Source organism: Pinus tabuliformis, chromosome J, assembly GCF_031772625.1.
Source record: "Pinus tabuliformis cultivar Carrire ecotype Pingquan chromosome J, CPIR1, whole genome shotgun sequence".
In the NCBI taxonomy this organism is placed as follows: domain Eukaryota; kingdom Viridiplantae; phylum Streptophyta; class Pinopsida; order Pinales; family Pinaceae; genus Pinus; species Pinus tabuliformis.
The window spans coordinates 1,605,151,842-1,605,173,768 of record NC_142295.1 but is presented as its reverse complement, the minus strand read 5'-3'; positions in this window follow the sequence as shown (position 1 = coordinate 1,605,173,768).

Below are 21,927 nucleotides of genomic sequence, written 5' to 3'. Positions count from 1 at the left end.
TAGCTCGTTAGAAAGATCTATCCGAGTACTACCACTTTGGGTGGCAACATCGGTCCATGGACCCATGTTGCCCTAGAATCCCAAAAAAACGTCGTTTAGGGCCTCAAAACGGCTCCGGAAGTTCAGGACCCGAAAAACTGCTAAAAATAGTAAATTGTGCTACAATTTAGGAAACTGAAAAGACTGAAAGAGCCAGTTGTGGGGGTCCAAATGGGTTGGTGGGTGGCCACCAACATCCACCTGGATCATTCCTCCCCCCTTAGGAAGAAATGGTCCCCATTGCGTTGAGTTCCTCCATCTGCTGAACTTGTCCTGCAATCTCTGATGTGTCCAGTGATGGTGGGAAGCATGGTCGACGATGGTCCACATTGAACATTTGGTGCAGGCGAAGGAATAGAGGAATGATGTGCTCCAAAGCATTGTTCCCCATGGCCTTGGTACTGCTGTAAGGACCATGTTGGAGTGGTCTGAGCTTCTGATGGGTTCTGGTAAGGCGTTCTTTTTGTCGATGCAACCAGACTTTGTTGCCCACCTGAAACTTGTGTGGTACCCCTGTGGGTGAGGAGAAGTTGTTCCTGTGTTCTGTCATGACTGTATCCCTTTGCTGCTGCTGCTGCGTGGAGGAACCCTTTACAGGGGTCATGGATGTAGCAACAATCTTCCCCTTATTTTGGGAGTGAACCAGACAGATGAATTTCCTGGTCTGTGATATGAGCTTGTTGCCTTTTTTGGTAGTGATCAAAGATGTGGCGGTAGGTGGGGCTACCTCCGGTATCCTGTATAATGAATCATTCAAAGAAATAATGACAGCACGAGGCCTTGACTCATACACAACATGTCGCCTCCACAAGTATGGTTGGCCTAATAATACATCGCAAACATCCAGAGGTGTAACATCACACAATACCTTGTCTGTGAAGGGTTTGATGCTGTAGGGAAGGCGGCACTGCTGGCGAACTTTCAGATCTCGTCCTTCGTGAAGCCACCCGATACTGTACGGCTGTGGATGTGGTGTAGTCGGTAGGCCCAACCGCTTCACGACCTCTGCTGAAACCAGGTTCTTTTGGCTACCACTGTCGACAATGAATCGCAGCGGTGAACCCTTCACCCACATCTGTGAGTGGAAAAGACGCTCCCCCTCCTCTGGATCTTCGGGCTCATTTTTCTTGATCTTGGCGGTGGCAACAGTGGCACTGGGATCCGCATCAATGATCTGCTTCCCTTTGCCATTCCCCTTGTCGGGTTCTGGCTCAAGGTCGGAACATGCATCTGATTCGGAAGCCTTCAACTCAGCCACTAGCGACTGCTTGGTCCGACACTCACTTGTGTTATGAGTGGGACTCTTGTGGAATTCACACCACTTCCCTGTGTCCTTCTTCGGCTTCGTGGTGTTGTTCTTTTCTTGCGGCTTTGACGGGTTGTCTTGGGTCACCCCGCCTTGGATTTGTCCTTTGGGCTTCGGATTTGCAGATCCAAAGTCTCGTTTCTTCTGTTTGAACTTTTGCTCGATTTTGACAGCGTATCGGTATGCTGTGCCGAGTGAGGGGATGTTCAAGAACCCCATCTCTTCCTGGATGTATTTGTGTAGGCAGCCGCGGTATTTGAGTACCAGATGCAGCTCAGAATCTTTGATACCCAACTGCGTGCAAAGGGTATGAAAAATGTTTGTGAACTCTGGCACATCTTGGTCTCGTCCCTGCCGCAATGTGGTCCATTTGATGTATTTGTCCTCATAGCTTCCGACAGGGTAGTACTGCTCCTTGATGGCATCCCGGAAGTCATTCCAAGTGGGTGCGGCTGAAAATAGTGAGCCTGTAGTTTCATCCTTCTGCTCGCAGTAGGTTTCCCACCAGTCCTTGACGTGGGGGGCTGCTTTGAGAAGAGCGAAAACGATCTTTTCCCGACTTGAAAATTCATGAACAGAAAAATACCCATCTAGCAGATTTAACCATTTATCTACGGCATCTGCGTCTATTTGACCCTCGAAGATGGGGATTTCAAAATTAACTTGTACTTTGAAGGGTGTGGCATTTCCAGAGTCGCTGTTGGAAGCCGATGCGTCGCCTCTGGGTAGCCGCTGAAGAATCTGCGCAAAGCTATCCATCATCGCGTTCCTTTGCCGCTCGAGCGCTTCTTCGAGCAAGATTTTGATAGGATCTCCTGCCCCCTCGTCTTTCTTCTCATCCGCCATGGGAGGCCGTCGGGATTTGCGAGGCTGGTCTTGCAAAGGTTCGACCAGTTCAAGCCCTAACTCCTTATATCCCGACCTCGTTGGGCACATGCAAAGAAAAACAGAGAAAAAGCAGACCCCTCTGATACCACTGATCCGGATTTAAACAGGAACGCAATAGATTACAGAGATAACCATAAATACAAAGATGCGATAACCATAAATACAGAGATGCAGCGGAAATAATACTTCATTTCATTAATGGAAAATACCGAAATATGCTTACAACCAGAAATGGAAATAAACCAGCTAGGGCGATGGTAGCTTATCTCTGAGAAGAGATGTGCGGCTACATGCCTCTGAACTGTTCCGAACTGTATTACAATGAGGCTCGAAGGCCTATTTATTGTTGAGAAACAATGGAAAACCCTCCACATCCCGAAACCTAACCCTAGAAGATGAAACGCCAAATTGTGGGCCCCGTTTGGGTAAATTGGTACATCAATTTCCCGGGGTCGTAACTTTGGCATACGATCTCCGTTTGACACGTACGATAGCTCGTTAGAAAGATCTATCCGAGTACTACCACTTTGGGCGGCAACATCGGTCCATGGACCCATGTTGCCCCAGAATCCCAAAAAAACGTCGTTTAGGGCCTCAAAACGGCTCCGGAAGTTCAGGACCCGAAAAACTGCTAAAAATAGTAAATTGTGCTACAATTTAGGAAACTGAAAAGACTGAAAGAGACAGTTGTGGGGGTCCAAAAGGGTTGGTGGGTGGCCACCAACATCCACTTGGATCATTTACTTGCCTAGGAATGTATCCTTTTTCATCAACCACTACATCAATGCTGTCAACAATTCTTCCAAGTCTTTTATTGTAACACTTATATGTTTTACTATATGGCGAATAACCAAGGAGAATGCCTTCATCTGCTCTAGGCTCAAGTTTGCCAAGCTGTTCATTAGTATTCTTAATATAGCATTTGCTTCCAAAAATTTTAAAATGCTTTACCGAAGGAGTCTTACCATACTAGAGCTCATGAGGAGTTTGAGTGCTGTTCACTCGGACATTTGTTTTGTTGAGAATAACAACCACGGCATATGCAGCTTCACCCCAGAAGGTTACGGGAGTTCCAGACTCATCAAGCATGGCACGAGCCATTTGTTGGACTGTTCTATTCATCCTTTCCACCACTCCATTTTGCTGAGGAGTCCTTGCTATAGAGAATTCCCTTTTTATTCCATGCTCTTCACATAAATCGAAAAATTCATTTGAGGTAAATTCCCCACCTCTGTCAGACCTGAGACATTTAATTTTGTGATCTGATTCATTTTCGACCAAGGCTTTGAAGGATTTGAATTTTTCAAATGCTTCGTCTTTGTGCTTCATAAGTCCTAACCAAACAAACCTGGAGAAATCGTCAATGAATAATATAAGGTATTCCTCTCCTCGAGGTGTCCTTGTCCTAAATGGACCACATACATCTGTATGAATAAGTTCGAGAGGTTTGTTGGATGATCCTTCCTTCTCAGGGAAGTTAGTCCTGGTTTGTTTACCAAACTGACATGATTTGCATATTGTGTTGTCTGGAATTTTGATATCTGGAAGATCACGAACTGCCTGATACTTGCATGCTTTCCTTATTTGTGAAAAACTTAGATGCCCCAACCTCTGGTGCCATAACCAGTGCTCATCATCCTTTCTCATATAGCATTGTTGTTGTCCTTCTTCAAATATGTATAGATTGTTTGGAGTTCTTTTGCCTTTGATCACTGTTTCACCTGTATCAAGATCACGAACACGACATCCATTTGATCTAAATATTACCTCGGTTCCTTGATCGCACATCTGACTGACACTTAGAAGATTATGTTTCAATCCATAAACGTACAAACATTTCTAGCCTTGACCTTTTCTTTCAACTGAGCAGTGCCTTGTCCTTTTATGGCCGCAGGAGTATTATTTCCAAAAGAAACATTCTTTCCCTTTTCTAGAGTAGTATATGATTCAAGTTTTTCTTTATCACCTGTCATATGCTTCGAACATCCACTGTCGATAAACCATAAATTTTCATGTCCTTCTGCGTAAAAGGCTATTCCAAATCTTTCTGGTTGTGGTTCCTTCATTCTCCATGTTCTGGCATTCGGGCTTTGTTCCTTCTGAGTTGTCTTCCGAAACCTGCTCCTGCATTTAGATTCTTCATGACCAAAGTTATTACAAATGGAACATTCAATTTCACTTTCTAGGGCGGAAAAATTGTTATAGGTCCTTTTCTTGATTCTAGGCATACTTCTTTGTTTTTGAGCTTCTCTAGTCATGATTGTCTTATAGGCAACACATTGAGCTGCTTTGGGACCAAAATTATGGCAAGAGAAACATTGCCCATTGAAGAAACTTCTGCAATTATCAAATCTGTCATCCAACGGATTGTAGTTTCTACCAACATCCATTCTTGAGGCAAATTGGGAAGATTTTACCTGTGCCTGGTCGTAGCTTCTGTTTGTAGCTTGCCTCCGATTTTCTTGATAATTTTTGTTCGTTCTTGAGATAAATTGTCCCTGATTCACTTGATGATTTCTATTGGGTCTTTGATCGCTCCTTCTTGCTGCATCAAGATAACTTTTAGAGGTGGACGCTTGAGATGCTTCTCCATTATATCCCAGACCTGTCTTGATTAATGGAGAACGCTGCACATTGATGATCTCATCCAGAGTTTCAGATCCTTTAACAAATTTAAGATTAAGAGCCTTTGTTTTCTCAATTTCTTTTCGAAGCCCAACAATTTCATATTCTAATTTTTCAAGGGATTGTTCCTTTTCATCAAGTTGGATTTGCAGAGTCTCAATGATCACATTATTTTCTTCTAAGCATGTCTTGAGTCTAGACATCTCCTCATAATAGCTTTCTATATCTAGAGCATCAATGTAATCATCATCTTCAAAAGCCATTAAAAGTTTATAGGGATTACCTCGTTCATCTTCGTCGCTATTTGATAGACCATCATTGTCTTCATGGGTGTAATAGCTCTTCTTATTTGCATTCTGTTTCTTATTCCATCCAACAAGTTCCTTTCCCTTGTCAATCTTATCCTTATGAGGACATTTGGCAGCATAGTGACCTACTCTTCCACAAGCAAAACATTTGAAGGGTAACTTACCTCTGAATCTACCAGCACCTCGTTGAAGATTTCTGACAAAATTTGATTCTTCTTCTTCTTCTGACACATGATTTGATTCAAAGTACTCTCCTTTGCCTGAAGCCTTGAAGGTAGCTTCTCTCCTATCTGAATGACCTCCTTTTCTCATTTCATAAGTAGTTAGAATTCCGTGTAGCTGTGACATGGTGAGAGTTCGTAGATTCTCCTTTTCTTCTATGGCGGACACTTTAGATTCAAACTTGGGGGACAAGGATCTTAGAACTTTTTCAACCACAATAGCCTCTTTTATTTCTTCACCCAAGTTTTTCATGCAGTTAACAATCTCATCTACCTTAAGGAAATAGTTAGCCACACTTTCATCATTATACATTCTGAGATTCTTATACTGAATCCTGAGGGTTTGAAGTTTAGCACGCTTTACCTGTTCATCTCCTTCGTAGCTCAAGACAATCTTGTCCCATATTTCTTTTGCGGATTTATATTGCATAACCTTTACGAATTCTGATTGAGATAAGCATCCCAACAGAGTATTGACTGCTTTAGCATTTGTTTCATATTTCTTTTTCTCGGCCGGATCTGTAGTAGTAGCTAAAGGAAAAGTGTAGCCTGTCTCTATGATATCCCAAACTTCTGTACCAAGAGATTGAAGATAGGCAGTAACTCTTACCTTCCAATAATTGAAGTTTGTCCCATCAAAAATCGGTGGCCTGATTGATGCTTCCCTCTCGTAGTTGCTCATAATGAACGATCTTCCTTCAAGCGATCAAGCTTCTCTGAAGGACCTGCTCTGATACCAATTGTTGGAAATAATACTGAGAGGGGGGGGTGAATCAGTATTATTAATTTCTTTTCAATAAACCATCCAGACTTATGCTTTAAAGTATTCTTCTGATATTGATAATTAACTTGTATATCAGAACCATATAATAATGAATCAAGAACAGTAAAAACAGATAGTCACACAAAGGAACACCAGATATAAGGTGGAAACCCAATGTGGGTGAAAACCACCTGCTGCAATATGTCTCTATCTTCTTTCAAATAGAATTTCTTTTACAATGATTTTGTACTGGTGCAGTCCTTTACCAGTACGCAGGCTGCAACCTGCAGAGAGCTACAACTCTCTCTCGTTCTCCAGTCTCTCCTGGAAGGGAGCTACAACCCCCTACTTCGTTCAAGGACCACGTTTCATTAATTTTCAGACTGGATCCAAGAAGATAAAATGGTCATCAAGTACAAACAAATCTTCAGAATTACCCAAACAGCAGATCTATCAGAATCACTCAAGGGCCAACCCAAGCACCAGATCCATATACATGACAGTTATCACCCGATATAGACAACAGAGGCTGATATCAAGACCCAAACAGAGGATTTACATACTGCTGCACACCCGAAGGCTAAACAAGAAAAAAATTAATATTGCGCACTTAGAACCCTTTAGTAAATAGCAGAAGCGGCTAGAGCATATATAAGAAATGATTGCAGCTTTGTTAAAAAGAACCTGTGGGTGACCGCTCCCACATCACCTCTTGAATAGCGATTCTCCACACCCGAAGAGACTTCTGTCTTTTGCGTGTCTGCGGCTGCACAGTTTCCTTAAGATCTTCAATTCATAATCGATACTTTGCCACCGGATCCCCTTTTTCTTTATATAATCATGCTTTTGATAATACCATGAATCGAAACCAGAGGATCCGAAAACCTGAGGCGCAACTGTTTTGACCAATCTCTTAAGAATAGGCTTAAGCGGGAAAAACTATGAAAATGGTCCCAAAATCACAAATGCCGACTTTTAACATAATGCATCCACACTAATAATATATCGGGTCCACTCACATCGCTAACAATACATGCCCGACATCCGATCCGATGGATCGGATGCGATATGCCCCATTAACCAGCCTTTATTAATATATCGGGTCTGCTCCTTTCATCGCTATCGGCGATTTGAAGTTGGAGGCTTATGGGTGAACACCACGGATGCGATTTAATATGAAATGCTTTTAATTCCTTCATCGGGTCCGACCCCTCTTATCGCAATCGGAGGATTTCACCAAAGTCACATAGCCGGATGCGATATTATTATAAGCCATGTTTGATGCCACCATCGGGTCCGATCGTAATCGGAGGATTGGGGTGAGTGACCCTTTATGTATTCCGATATACTACGGACGCGGTATATTATAAACCGTGTTTGATGCCTCCATCGGGTCCGACTGCAATCGGAGGTTTCAACGAAGTCCGACGCACATATATGCCGAACTGCGGATGCGATATTATTATAAGCCAGAGTTAATACCACCATCGGGTCCATTGCGATATGCTTCCGGGTTACACAGCCGAAACCCCAATGCGCCGATATGCTGAAACATATATATATATATATATATATATATATATATATATATATATATATATATATATATATATATATATATATATATATATATATATATATATATATATATATATATATATATATATATATATATAAAATTGTTATGCGATATGCCAAAACTTCGATGCTGCAATGATATTATTCATGTAACCGCCGAAAAGGGGATATAATGCATATATGGGTTTTAATAAGCCTGATAAATGGCCTGATCTGTCTGTGAGAGGGTTGCCATCAAGTTCAACACATGTCCATAATGCCATAATGCCAACAAACGGCCACTCACATATCTGATCATATTCATGAGTGGTGACGTCGTCGTAGAATGGTGAAAACATATGTCCCTGATCAACTACTAACTGAATGGTTTATTAAGTCATTATTAGCTTCTATTATGGAAGATGTGGCAAAGGGAGGAGTCGTCATTAAAGAGCAAGTCATTGCTCATGCGCAATATCTACACTTGATATATACTCAGTCTGGCATGCTCTACGATAAAATTCCTAATGCTCCTAGACCGGAATTCTCCATTCCTCCCCCTACTAAATCAAGCAAAGACTCTTGTGCCAACGATGGCGTGATAGGTGTGACTAGCATGAAAACCGTAAAAGCTACATCAAAGAAGGCTCGTATGGTTTCAAGTCAAAATGCAAATGAGGAGCTTCTTGCCTCAGAGGTAAATGTCGTGTCGACTGAAAAAGGCAAAGAACCAAAGCAACCAGGGGGCAAGAAGAAAAAGAAAGGGAAGAAGAAAAAACAGGAGGAGTTGTCTCCTAAAAAATCTTCTGCAAACCCTTCTGGAGATAGGAAACCAAGTCATCCATGCTTCATATGTGATGAGGATCATTGGATGAAAGATTGTCCACATAAAGTTGAGCTTAGAAAATTCTTTAAGAATTCAAAAACCTCGGCGGTATTGACTGATCCATTTCCAAATCCAGGAACAAATCTGGTTGCTAGTAACGATGCTTCCCCATCCCAAGTGCTAATGTTGTCTGTTTCGAAGCAGCAAAATGATGCTTTGATATCTACAAGGAGTAAATATTACGGGAATCCATAGCTGTCGGACAACAAGGCTAATGATCAACCTAGGAGTTCAACAACAACTTCGACCAAAGTTGTGCCACCCATCATTCCTGAACTAACGATAAAGCTGTTGAACGGAGTAGTACACAAATCGACATTTAATCCTCGTGCCAGAGTAGCATAGCATTATAATATAGTGGAGGATCTGGCCCAATCGTTGTCTGCTATGTTGACACTTGAGGTACTGCAAAATTGCCCCTCCCAAAAATAGGCTTTATTATCAACAATAGGTGGGATTGACCCAACGGATTCCAATATTGTGGTCTTTAATCATAAAGGATATGACCCTCAATTACCAGCTCAACTAGCTTTCCTTATTCAAGTGAAAGCCCTCAACAAAACTGTTCATCAAACAATTATTGATGAGGGGGCATCTACATGTATTATGTCGATGAGTTTCTGGAAAACTTTAGGATCTCCACCCTTTTCGCGATCTTCGACGACATTAAAAGCATTTGATGGATGAACATACACCCCATATGGGATTTTAAGTAACTTGCAAGTCGAACTGGGGGGCAAGATAGTAGAAATTGATGTTGAAGTGATCGATGGAAACCTCAATTACAACATACTACTAGGAAGGCCCTAGATATATGCTATGGTTGCCGTTGTGTCAACCTACTTCAGGAAGATTGCATTTCCCTTCCAAGGAGGTATTATAATCATCGACCAAAAAACATTTATCCCCAACAGTTCACAACTTACAGGAAGCGTTCCGATGATCCATGGAAGCCCTCATTCGCTTCAAAATATCGGAGTAGGCATACTAAAAGACCCTATATTGATGGGGACATTTTCCCTACTGCCTCCAATCAATATGGCGGAAGTGGCAACGGTCGGAAACTACAATATGATATCTTCTATTCAAAAGATGTCTGAAAACGATATTAGCATGGATCATCTGCAGGTATTGCCTCCAAGCCCAATAGAAATATTGTAGCAATCAATGTTTTCGGCATGGGAGGCAAACCCAAATCAACACTCATCAAGCATTTGGATAGATAGGTCTAAGGAATATGGCACCCCTTCAGATCCTTGGTCACAAGTACATACTACAGACAAAGGAATTGTTCAGTCAATGATGATTGACGAGGCACCATGGGAAGATTACCACCATCGTTCCTGTCTTTTGGATTACAAGGAAGATAGTTCCAGTGATCTTCATCATCCATCAGTTTTTTATTTTCTATCAAATACTGTAAACACGGTGGATTCCGAACGAAACTTGTCCAATATTGAAGAGACTATTGCCATAAATATCTCGACCAAAACAGATGTTGTAGAGAATATTCATGTCGGCAAATCTTGTTCTCCTTCAAAACTGGAAATATATTACGCTCTTTTTTGCGATTTCAGAGATGTCTTTGCCTCATCGTATGATGAAATGCTAGTCATTGACTCAAGCATAGTTGAACACAAAATTAAGATGTATCTAGATGTCAAACTGGTACGACAATGGCTACGGCAGGTGCACCCCAAGAAAACCATTGCCATCAAGGCAGAAGTTGAAAAACTTCTCCATGCTGGTTTTATTTACCCGGTTACCCTAACCGATTGGGTATCGAATATTGTTCCTGTAATGAAAAAACAAGGAACGATTAGAGTGTGCGTCAATTATAGGGATGTAAATCAAGCTTGTTCGAAAGACAACTACCCTACACCCTTCATTGACCAGATAATTTATGAATGCGCCGGATGTGAAATCTTTTCATTTATGGATGGATTTTCTGGGTATAATCAAATTAACATCCGCCCATAAGACCAGTCAAAGACTGCATTTATTTTTCCGTGGGGCACATTCGCATATTGCAAGCTACCTTTTGGTTTAAAGAACGCAGGGGCAACATTTCAGAGGGCAATGAATTATGCCTTCCATGACATAAAGAACATCATTCAACCATATCTTGATGATCTTCCATCTCATTCGTGAAAGCGGACCGATCATCCGCAGCATTTGAGAGCGATATTTATACGTTGCCGACACTACAAAATACGACTCAATCCACACAAATGCGTGTTTTGTGTTAGTTCTGGTTCTTTACTTGTCTTTGTGGTCTCGAAGAATAGGATTCTTCTGGTCCCATGTAAGGTTCAGGTAATCATTGATTTGCCTCCACCTTCAAATCTGCTTCAAATTCAGAAACTCTAAGGGAAAGCAAACTTTTTGAGGAGGTTCATTCCAAATTACACCGAAATTGCTAAAGGTTATACTTGTCTATTGAAAAAAGAAGTACCCTTCATCTGGGATCAAGTCGTGCAAGCTTCCTTTAATGCTTTAAAGGAATCCCTAATAAAAGCATCATTAATGTATGCTCTTGATTATCAAAAAGACTTTAACCTGTATCTGGATGTAGCAGATACAACCATCGCAATGGTTTTAGTTCAAGAAGACACTGGAATTGAACATCCCATATATTATTTGAGTAGAAACTTAAACGATACACAAAGCAAATACTCCTACGTTGAAAAGCTAGCTCTCGCAGTTGTTCAAGTAATACAGAGATTTCGACACTATGTCCTCTTTCGAAAAACTACCATTTTGTCAGATTGCAACCCCATGACTTATATATTGTCGCAACAATTGCTGGGGCACAAATATTCAAAATGGATAGCAATTTTACAAGAGTTTGATCTGGAATTCATAAAATCCAAATCAAATAAAGCCCTGGTTTTCACAGAGTTACTATGCGATCTCCCATTGTCGTCCAACGATGCCATATCAAAAGAAGCGATCGTGGACGAATCTTTGTTTCTGATATCTTCAAGCAATCCGTGGTATGGAGACATAATAATCTATCTCCAAACCCAAACATATAGGTCTAATACCTCCCGCTTAGAACAATGACGCATCCGATACCAAGCAAAGGACTACATGATCGTCGATGATACACTTTACCGTCGTGGTGTCAATACAGTTCTGCGAAGGTGCCTCACCCACGAGGGGGCCGAAAAAGTCCTGAATGATTGCCATTCAGGTGCGTGTGGGGGGCATCAATCTAGTTATGATACGGCGCAAAATATTTTACGAGTAGGATACTTCTGGCCAACAATCTTCAAAGATTGCATAACAGCAGTCAGAAGTTGCCATGCTTGTCAAATCTTCGATCGCAAAACCAGAATACCACCCGCACCTCTGCAACCAGTAGTTGCTATTGGGCCATTCGCCAAATGGGGCATAGATTTCATGACATGTAACCCCAACTCAGCTAGGGGGCATGGGTATATCATAGTCTCAGTAGACTATTTTACCAAATGGGCTGAGGCGATGCCTACATTAAACAATAGCAGCGAAACGGCTGCCCTCTTCTTTTTTAATCATGTAGTCTCTAGATTCGGTGTTCCACAGGCCATAGTCACAAATCATGGATCACATTTTCACAATCACATGATGGTTGAGTTGGCTGCCAAATTAGGGTTGTCCCATGACAGCTCTACTCCGTATTATCTGCAAGCTAACGGACAAGTTGAGGCAATCAACAAAGTCCTGAAGCGGATGCTGCAAAGGATGATTAGAGTCCATAAAAGGAGTTGGCACCTGATCCTTTACTCAACCTTGTGGGCATACCGAACATCGGTGAGGAATGCGACCAGGTTTACACCCTTTCAACTGGTGTATGGCCTAGAAGCAATCCTACCGGTTCAGTGCAAAATCTCGTCCCTCAAGCTCGCAGTCGACCTTCTTCCCGGAAGTTTAGAAGAGGAGGCTCGTTTCTTGGAACTAATATGATTGGATGAAACCCGTCGTGATGCTGCTTTGGCTAATGAAGCCCATAATAAATGAGTCAAGGCGTAGTTTGACAAGAATGTCAAACCCCGTGTCTTCTCAGAAGGTGACCTGGTCTTACTTTACGACCAGGAATTCGATAAATTGGGAGCAGGTAAGTTCAAGTCTTTATGGATGGGCCCCTATATTGTTAAGCATGTACTATAAAAAGGAGCCTACGAGTTAGTGGATTATGATGGGATTCCACTGGCGCAACCCCTCAATGGGTTGCACCTTAAGCGTTACTATGCTTGACTCAAGATAGTAACCCCTATGCTTTTGTTATATTTTTGTTTTCGCGAAGGGTAATTGTTTTGGTTAGGTGATCCACTTTTGCATTTTTTGCAGATGTTGAACCTATTGGAATCATTTGTTGGATATGCCGACGGAGCGAGTCATAGTTCGCAGAACCTATCTTCTACGGCATGGGCCATCTTCGATCCAAGCGGCAAGTTAGTGAGCTTCAGAGGGGTATGTATTGGTCAGTCAATGAACAACATTGCTGAATACAGCGCATTGATAGAACTCCTCTCTGATGCCATCACACATGGCATACACCGACTTGTCATCAGGCTAGACTCACAACTTGTCATTCTACAGCTCACCGGTATCTATTCCGTATGGAATCTAGCTATCTATCACATGTTCGTAAGGGTCAAGATTTTGGAAAGGTAGTTTGATTCTATTCAATGTCAGCATATTTCCAGAAACTTAAACACATTAATAGACTCATTGGCAAATTATGTTTTAGATAGACATTTGCAACACTTATAAAAGAAGCATTTCATCAATATTTGCATCAAGATCATGTAACATAACCAAAATAAAACTCCGAAAATCAAAAATATATATATAATTGTTTATGGTTTATACATAATGTTCTGTAACCAAGAAAAAATTGGTAAAATGACCCAAAACTCAAAATGCTAGGGGGCACCCTAGTCTAATGATGCTGGTGATAACAAGTCACGACCTGTGCAATCATGTGTAAAAGCCTAGCCCATTGACTCGACATGCCGGAGTATGTCACTACAGCCTCAGAGGCAACTCATCGGTCCTCATGTCCGGAATACCAAGAGTGATACCCTTCGACCTAATCCTGCAATGCTGAAAGAGTCTTGGTCACATCAAGGTCGTGAAGGATAGCCCTCCCCATAGCCTCTCCTACTAGAACGACAGCTGGTGCTCTCAGACGTACTACTGGCCAAACTGGTCCAATATCTGCATGAGCACATGAGTTTTGATTAGTCTTGATAGAAGAAAGCATGAGAGCATTATAAAAAACAATAAACAGAGATATGGTCAGAGATTTTACCTATAGCACCCCACTGCTCACCAGCCGGCAGCACCAAATCCGGGTCACCCTGAAAATCCATACCAGCATATGGACACTCGGTAAAAACCATCTCCTGACGGTTGAACCACTCGAAGAAGGTATCAGAGAAGGAAACCTAGGACTGACCAGCATGTCAAGCCATGAGGTCAACCCATCTCTACATCCGTGGCTTAGTCGGTGGAGGTAAACCAAGTGAAATGTACTGTGGCTGCATCAGTGGGAGCTTTTCCAAGGCGAAAGCAGTCAAAATAGAACCATAGCCGAAATTCTTGGATATTCCACTTTTTACCTTGGTCATTTGTTCTTTCATCACAGGGAGTACTACATTACACCAGTTGAACACCTTTGGTTCGAGGCATTCCAAGGCGTACTACATATAGGACCTGTTAGCCACGTGAAGAGTCGCACTACCAGCCAGTGTAGCAAAAGTAAACAGAATGGTCCTCAAGGACCGGTTAGTGACATCTCGGATGTTGATCTTTCCGTCCCTACTCAGATGATATCCCTCTCTGCAGTACCGGAAAATGTAATCTCTCATGGATTCGCCCCCACGGGCGGAACCTGATAATGAGAGAGGGGCACCATGCCTCAATAAACCGGTCAAAAAAATATATGTCCACGACAGTCAAGGGGATGGATTTTCCTCTGATCTGAAACACCTGGTTGGTAGGATCCCATGCATCTAGGAAATATTTCAACAAGTTGATTTGTTGCCTCATGCTAGAGATGCAGAAAAACTTGAGCAGACCACAGTTCCACAATGCAGTTACCGTACACGGATCATGTAAAGCAACCATGTCCTCTTCTTCATGCTCGCATTCTCGCCATGTAACAGCCATTTTTCTCCGATGAATCTCTGCAAAATAAACAAGAGAAGAGTTAGGGTCCTGATTTGGCAAAAAACAAGCAAAAATTCCATGAGAAAACAGAGCAAAAGTTTCCTTTCTTGTGCCCATTGCACCCCAGCAGTGTACTGGGTGAGATGCATACTAACTGGCCAATGGCTAGGCCAGTATGCAACGCGCCTTTTGATATAGAAAGGGTGCGATGGAGCCAGGGTGAATTTTTCAAACCCTGGAGGCTCAGAAAAACAGGGAAACATGCTCAGAATTCAAAAAGGAAGGAATGCAACTAAAGAGCTCAGGTTTAGCTCCTACCTGGTCCAGATGGCACCGAGAATCATCCATAGAATCTCCCGAAATCAGCTAGTGAAAATCAAAGGAGGGGAGGCACCTCCAGAGCTCCAACAAACCAAAGTTCAAATGAAATGGTTAAATGAGGGGTAAAAACCACTTTTAAATTAATTTATTATTCCTTTCTAATCGGTTTGATGAAGCAATTGAACAGGCAATACGACCGTCGAAGGAACAAAGTGTTAGCGGTGAAATCAAATAATCAATGACCATTATCACAAGTAGTTTTTATGTGAAGTTCAAGCTCGTTAAAAATTAAACCTAAGAAATGAGCAAATGTTTCCCTAGAGTTTAAGCTCATTAAAAAATGAACCAATCTTCGGTAAATAACCATTGTGAATGCATTATCATCAGCTCCTAAGCCTTGGTCATCTTCTCATCATCACCTCCACTCTGTTTCAGCCGACCATTCACCTCCATTTGATTGTTTACCCCTTTTTGAGGAATAGCTGTGAAGAGTGATCTTGTTAGCCATCCTTATGACACTGTCGTGACTGGAAAATTCCAATCCTTACCTGGAATCAGCTGCTACCTGAAATTATCACTCGTTACTCAAAAAACGAGTCCCCTTTAAGCTCTTTTCGTCTGACTCATAAAATATGAAAATATTTCCGAGTGGTTGGCCTCTCCAGCTCGTTAAAGCTACTGGAAGTGTTATCCCTCCTCTCGATTTTAATCTTTTTGGAGATGAGGGATTATTACACAAAAAGATCGAGCGCTCATTTTTTTCGGCTCATTGGAGTTTCCTTTACGTTCCTTTTCCGACTCTCTAAAATTGAAAAAGGACCGAGTTATCTTTGTCGTTAAACTCCTTAAAACCAATAGCGACAAACTTGTCTATATAGACAAGAACGAGTTTCACTATCGCTAGGCTCGTTAAAACATAGCGACGAGTTTGCCCGAAGGGAAAATTATAGAACAAGCATATGTTATCCTCCTCAAGCTTGATAAAAATAAAGAGGTACTGGTTAGCAATGACTGGGGAAAAATTGGGAAGAAAACTTGAAGAAACTTTATTGGTAGCAAAGTCGCTCTTGAACATGACACTTTCACTCCATGTCTGAGTCGGGTTGGGTTATTCCGTTCACCGGTCATATTACCATTGGTCCATCGTACCATCCATATTTGGGGTTAACGCTACCAATCCATTTCAAGTGTCACCGATATGTTCAAGAGAATTTGATCAGAGAATTCACCAACCCATCTTGTGTCTCATCTGCTGCAATACCTTTACGCTCCATTATTTCATGACCGCCACCCTGAACCCTGTATCATCAGATCGCTTTCACCTCCAAAAGTCATTTTCTCTGTTCCATGTCATAGATGTGGGATTCATCAAGGCCCTCCTACAACGGGTCACTTCTTGTCGACATCAACTCATTATCCAAGAAGTCGACCTAGGAAGAACCCTTTCAGTACTTTGAAGCTTGCATGCCTCAATGGTGAGTTTCTCACTTTTGGCGACAGGTTTACATCAATGGCCTTTGATCGAGAGATTTTGTGTGGTGTTCGATGCAAAGTCCCATTTTCACACCATGCGAATTGTACTATTGTACCTTGAGGGTAATCATTATCGGTGATTCCTCTCGTGCTTGTTAACAGCTTACATCATTGGCCAGTAATCAGGTGATGTCTTTCCATGTTTGACCCCAGAACATTTTTCACATGGATCGACTTGTACTTTGGGCGAAGATTGGACGAGTTTGAAGACCCCGGATCTAGTTTCATCCATCCGGGCTGCGATATATTCAGGAAAATAAAGGCATCAAATGTACATCAGTGTTGCACAGATGATCATATGAATCAAAGGATGATGGCTCTATTAGAATCATCAATCTGCCACACAGACGGTTGTCTATCCTATGTACATGAAAATGAATTTATAAAGCTGAGCATGGGAATGCTCGCCTCAGCTAGATCATGAAAATGTTATGAAGATAATGTATTGTATTGTATCTTATTACAGGTTTCCTTCCAGTTCGAAAAACCTCAGATCCTCATGATAAAGCATTTCACTCGACATCAAAAGATTAACGACCTCATCCTTTATGGGGCAACTGTTATAGACATTTTTGGGCACTGCAACCCCAATCATATATGTCCATAAACCAAGGTCTTCTAAGTCCCTAAAAGTGTTTTTTCATGCCCTAAAGGAACAAGGTCAACTGATTACATCATCTCCCAGAAGTTCTCCACAGAAAACTGCTCAGAACTAGTCAAGACTGGACCATACAGGTTGCTCAGTGCTAAAGGTGCGATGCATCTCACCTTCCCAGTGTAAAAGTTGTGATGCATACTAGAAATCCCTTATGTAGGGTGCGATGGGTGAGAATGGAAAAATGGCAGGGATAGTTTGCGAGGTGGATGATCATAGAATCTTCTAGAAACTTCTCTTCTGACACTTGCCTCTCTGAATTCGCCCAGGGATGAGTAAGAGATCATCAATCTCCAAGTGGAATCAAGAACTATCAGAGAGAAGACACTAATAAAAATCCCAGAAGCTGACTCACCTCCCTGCAATCATCTATATATGGATCCCTCATCCCAGAGATCGAGGGGCTAGAATTTTGTATCTTGTAAGGAAGTGCTGTTAGTTTCCTTGTGGAATATCATAGTGTTGGGTGATCTAAGCTTTTCATGAGGTGAAGAAGGGCTTTCATGCTGGGAGGATGACGCTGGGTCAGATCAATGTGTTGTAATCCTCTCTTCTAATCTTTATATCAATAAAGCTATTCAAGTTTTCCTCCATATTCTTGTATGTCTAACAATATATGCATTTGTGTGGTCAATATATATCTGGTCCTATATTGTTTATGATTTTAGATCTATGCACTTTGAAGGTATTATGCTGCTTTGACTTTACAAGAATTCTTTGAAGCGGAGTGGTCAAGGGAGAAGTGGCAAAGACCTATCGATGAGGAGAAGGAACAAGCAAAGAACCAAGTGCAAGATCGAGGTTGGTATTCTTTGATCTTCTCTTATCTACTTCTCATAAAGGAAAACGAAAGTAACTTTAATTTGTTTGTTTCTAAGATAGCTACCCGTCTTAGTGGGACTAGCAGCTCTGCATAGACACTAGATTTCCCAATAACACATTCCTCCATTACTTTTCCACTCATTTTGATTAGATCTCCATAGTTCATTCCCACCTCTTTGAAACCTCCTTTGCCATTTTGACAAACTCCACTTTCACATCACTTCATTTTCCACTCATCCCCCCTATTTTTTCCCCTCTCCTATCTTCTAAGGTTTCAAAAATGAAATGAGATTACTTCACCGAGCCATCACCAAGACACATCAGTACATCCTATGGAAGTAGGTTTATAAAACAAATAAGAGGAGGTTCCCAAGGCACCTAGACCTGAGGTGACCAAAACATACCAAAAAGGACAGAGGCTTATGTTTTCTTCTCATGGAGAGAAAGGGGCCAAGCCTTCTTCATCGACAAAGCAGGAACCAACAACAAAAGAGAAAGAAAAAGTTGAGCGTGAGTTTAAACTGGTTGATTCAGACACAGAGGATCAGATTTCAAACATGCGACAGATAATTAGGGATAAGGACTATCAAATCAAGGAGCTAACAATCAATTTGGAAAGAGCAAAATATGTCATATCATTCCTTGAACAGGAGAAGGAACAATCCAAGTTATTGCAGCCGGTTGGAAAAGGCAAGGAGATCATAGAATCAAGTGAGCCTCAAGGATCAAAATGGAAAGGAAAGAATAAAAGACCAAGAACAAGAGGCCTCAACAAAGCTTTGCAAGAAGAGCAAGAACAAATTTTGTTGAATGAGGACCTTGACCTAGAGGATAGGATTGCCCTTGAGGTTCATCAAGATAAGGAATATTGGCTAAATAGGGTAAATTAACACTTGGATAAGCTCCTTGAGAAGGAAAATAGGGATAATCAGTTGCTCAGACACATGGTGCACCACTACCAAGCTCAAAACATGATCGCCAATGTCAAAGTAAAGCAACTTGAAAATAAGCTCAAGGAGGCCAAAAAAGACCAAAAGGATGAGGGAAACTTGGATATGCTTGCTAAAGCATCTATGAAGGTTTAAAAAACATATTTTTACACCTTCCCTCCAATTTTGAGCAAATTCTGAGCATTTTGAGTTTTTTGAGAAATTTTGGTCTAAATTCAGAAAATCAGCTGCTCCAGAAGCGCAACGCCTTGGTGCTGCACTTTTTCCTTAGGCCTCCATTTGAGGAAAGGTATACATTTTTTGAAATCTCTTTCCATCCTATAAAAACCCATTTTCTCATATTTTGCAGAGGTGGCTCAGTTTTGGAGAAAAATGCAAAAAAGTGGCAAAAAACTAGCATTTTGGACCATTTTTGACAGGCGCTACGCTTCTGGAGCGACCTTGGGAGAATGAATGTTTGAAGGCCTTCCCATTGTCCAAATTCATAAATGCAAACTATTTTGGAAAATAACCTTGAAGGGTTAGTTTAGCCGTTCTCTCATTTTTTCATTTTGACCCTTGGAAAACACCTCAAAATTAGCTCAAAATCAACATTGTGCTTCTGCACTTTTTTTGTGTTTTAACTTGTAAATTTCACTGTGTAAAATTTCTAGTTTCTATTTTGACTTAGTCAAAGTCAAGATTCTCTGTATAATGGCACTAGTTTCAAGGCTAGGTGATGTATACATGAATAAATGTACATCATAAGTTTATTTTATGTTTATTAGGCCTCATAAAAGAAGCAAACTCCTAAACAAACTCTCCATGAAGTGTTTGACTTTCACCTTCTCACACTCACCTATTCGTTGAGAGAATCTTGGAGTTAGTTCCTCCACCAAGGAATTCAACTCTTGAAGGTGGTAAAGTGGTATAAGAGAGTCTATATGTATCATTTTCTCTTGAGGAGAATAGGGTTGAACTTTTTGTGAAGGAAGCTTGCATGTAATCATCTTTTTAGCTAATACAGAGACACATTGCAGCTATTTTCAAAGAACTCTAGCCCAGTGAGTTCATGGTGCTTGTACTTCATTATTTTTGTTTTCTAATGGTCTAAACATCTTTATCTATATTATATCTCTTCTTTCTATGGATTCCTTATAGTAAAATACACAGAATTCTTGTTTTTCAAGCTCTGTTATCTAGTTTTCATAGTTATGTGTATGTCTTCCTAAGCTAATGAAATCATGTTTATTTATTCTCATTAGTTTCTTCCACACTATATCCTGTATAATACACTGACAATACTAAAAATACACCATGGCTTCTCATATCTAGCTCCTTCTCATATTTGCTCCTGCACTCCTATAGCCTAGACCTATTTGTGGCTCCAAACCCTAAGTTCAGCAAACCCTAAACACCAACTTTTCACAAACAAACAAACAAATACACTTATCTAGCCTAAAATTCATTTCCTTTAAAGTCATATCACTGATAATATACTTAGATAGATCCACCTCATGCTCAGTAGGGCTTTCTACTGAGCTGAAGTGGTTTGAGGTTACCCTTATCGATTTCCTTTTAGCCTAGGAGATTGTAAGGACTAACATATTGAAAGGTGTTTTTACTTGTCAACTTAACCGAGTAGAGAAGAGAAAAGAGAAAAAAAATAAACAAGCATATTAACTTTGGTTATCTTTCAAATCCCTTAAGCAAGGAACCAGCCTCTTATGCTCTCAATAATTTAGGATCTCTCTTCTACATTTAAAAATAAGTAAGTGCATAAGCATAGTTCTATGAATAAAATAAATAAAGGGTGAAGAAGGGAAAGGCTTCCTACAGAGACAGGTGAAGAAAGAAAATGGCCCTAGGGAGAAGACTCTCTCTCCTAGTCATTCTCTTTGGAGATCTCTTGATGAAGCTGTAATAAGAATGGTGGTGGAAGAATGAGGACAATATCATGTTGCTATGCATGGAGAGAAATAACTTCGCGATAATGATGAGGATCACTGATAAAAGTAGCAACATTTTATGTAGAGAAAAATAAAATGGGTGTGGAGGAAGAGATAGCGGAGGTAGGAATAGTCAATTTAGAGATGGGTGACATTAAAGACAAAAGTACGACAAAAGAAGGAGACAAAATGGGAGAAGTGAGAACTACCTAATTTGTATCCATGTGGGTAGGTTCATAAAGCCTTACACTTGTATCGAGTCAGTTAGAGATGGTTTCTTTGGAAGTCCTTGGTGAAGCATTAGAAGTGGAATGTGGATAAGGGGGACGTTCTTTAGAAATTGGCACAACAAGTACAATAGTAGTAGCACACTCATTGGTAATATCAATGAAATTATAAAAGGTGGAGGTAGGATTTTGATGGGTTAGGCGAGGAGAAACTAAAGTGGTGGTGGAAATATTTGGTAGAAGATTGGAAGCAATAGTGGGAGGCGTAATAGACATGGGCCAAATAGAATAAACAATTGTGGCTTGATGGACCAAAAACCCTACCTCTATCCAAGTCATATATGTCGAAGAAATTCATTCTTGCACTTTCTTCAAGATTGGTTGGAGGCATTCTTCTATATCTATTCGACGCTTGCGAGAGGAAGATGGAACATCTTCAATAGAGTGTCTAGGGCACCTAGCATAATATATATATATATATATATATATATATATATATATATATATATATATATATATATATATATATATATATATATATATCTAGAGAGAGAGAGAGAGAGAGAGATATCTTGGCCATCCTACTTCATAGCAATAATCCCAGGACCAGAAATAACTTCGTTGTGCAACGCCTTCTCATTCATATAGAAGGGCAGAGTATGCATGGAGAAAGCTTCTTGGTTAACATTTAGTGGTCGAATATAACAATGATTGTGGCCAATATCGAACCAAATTTTGT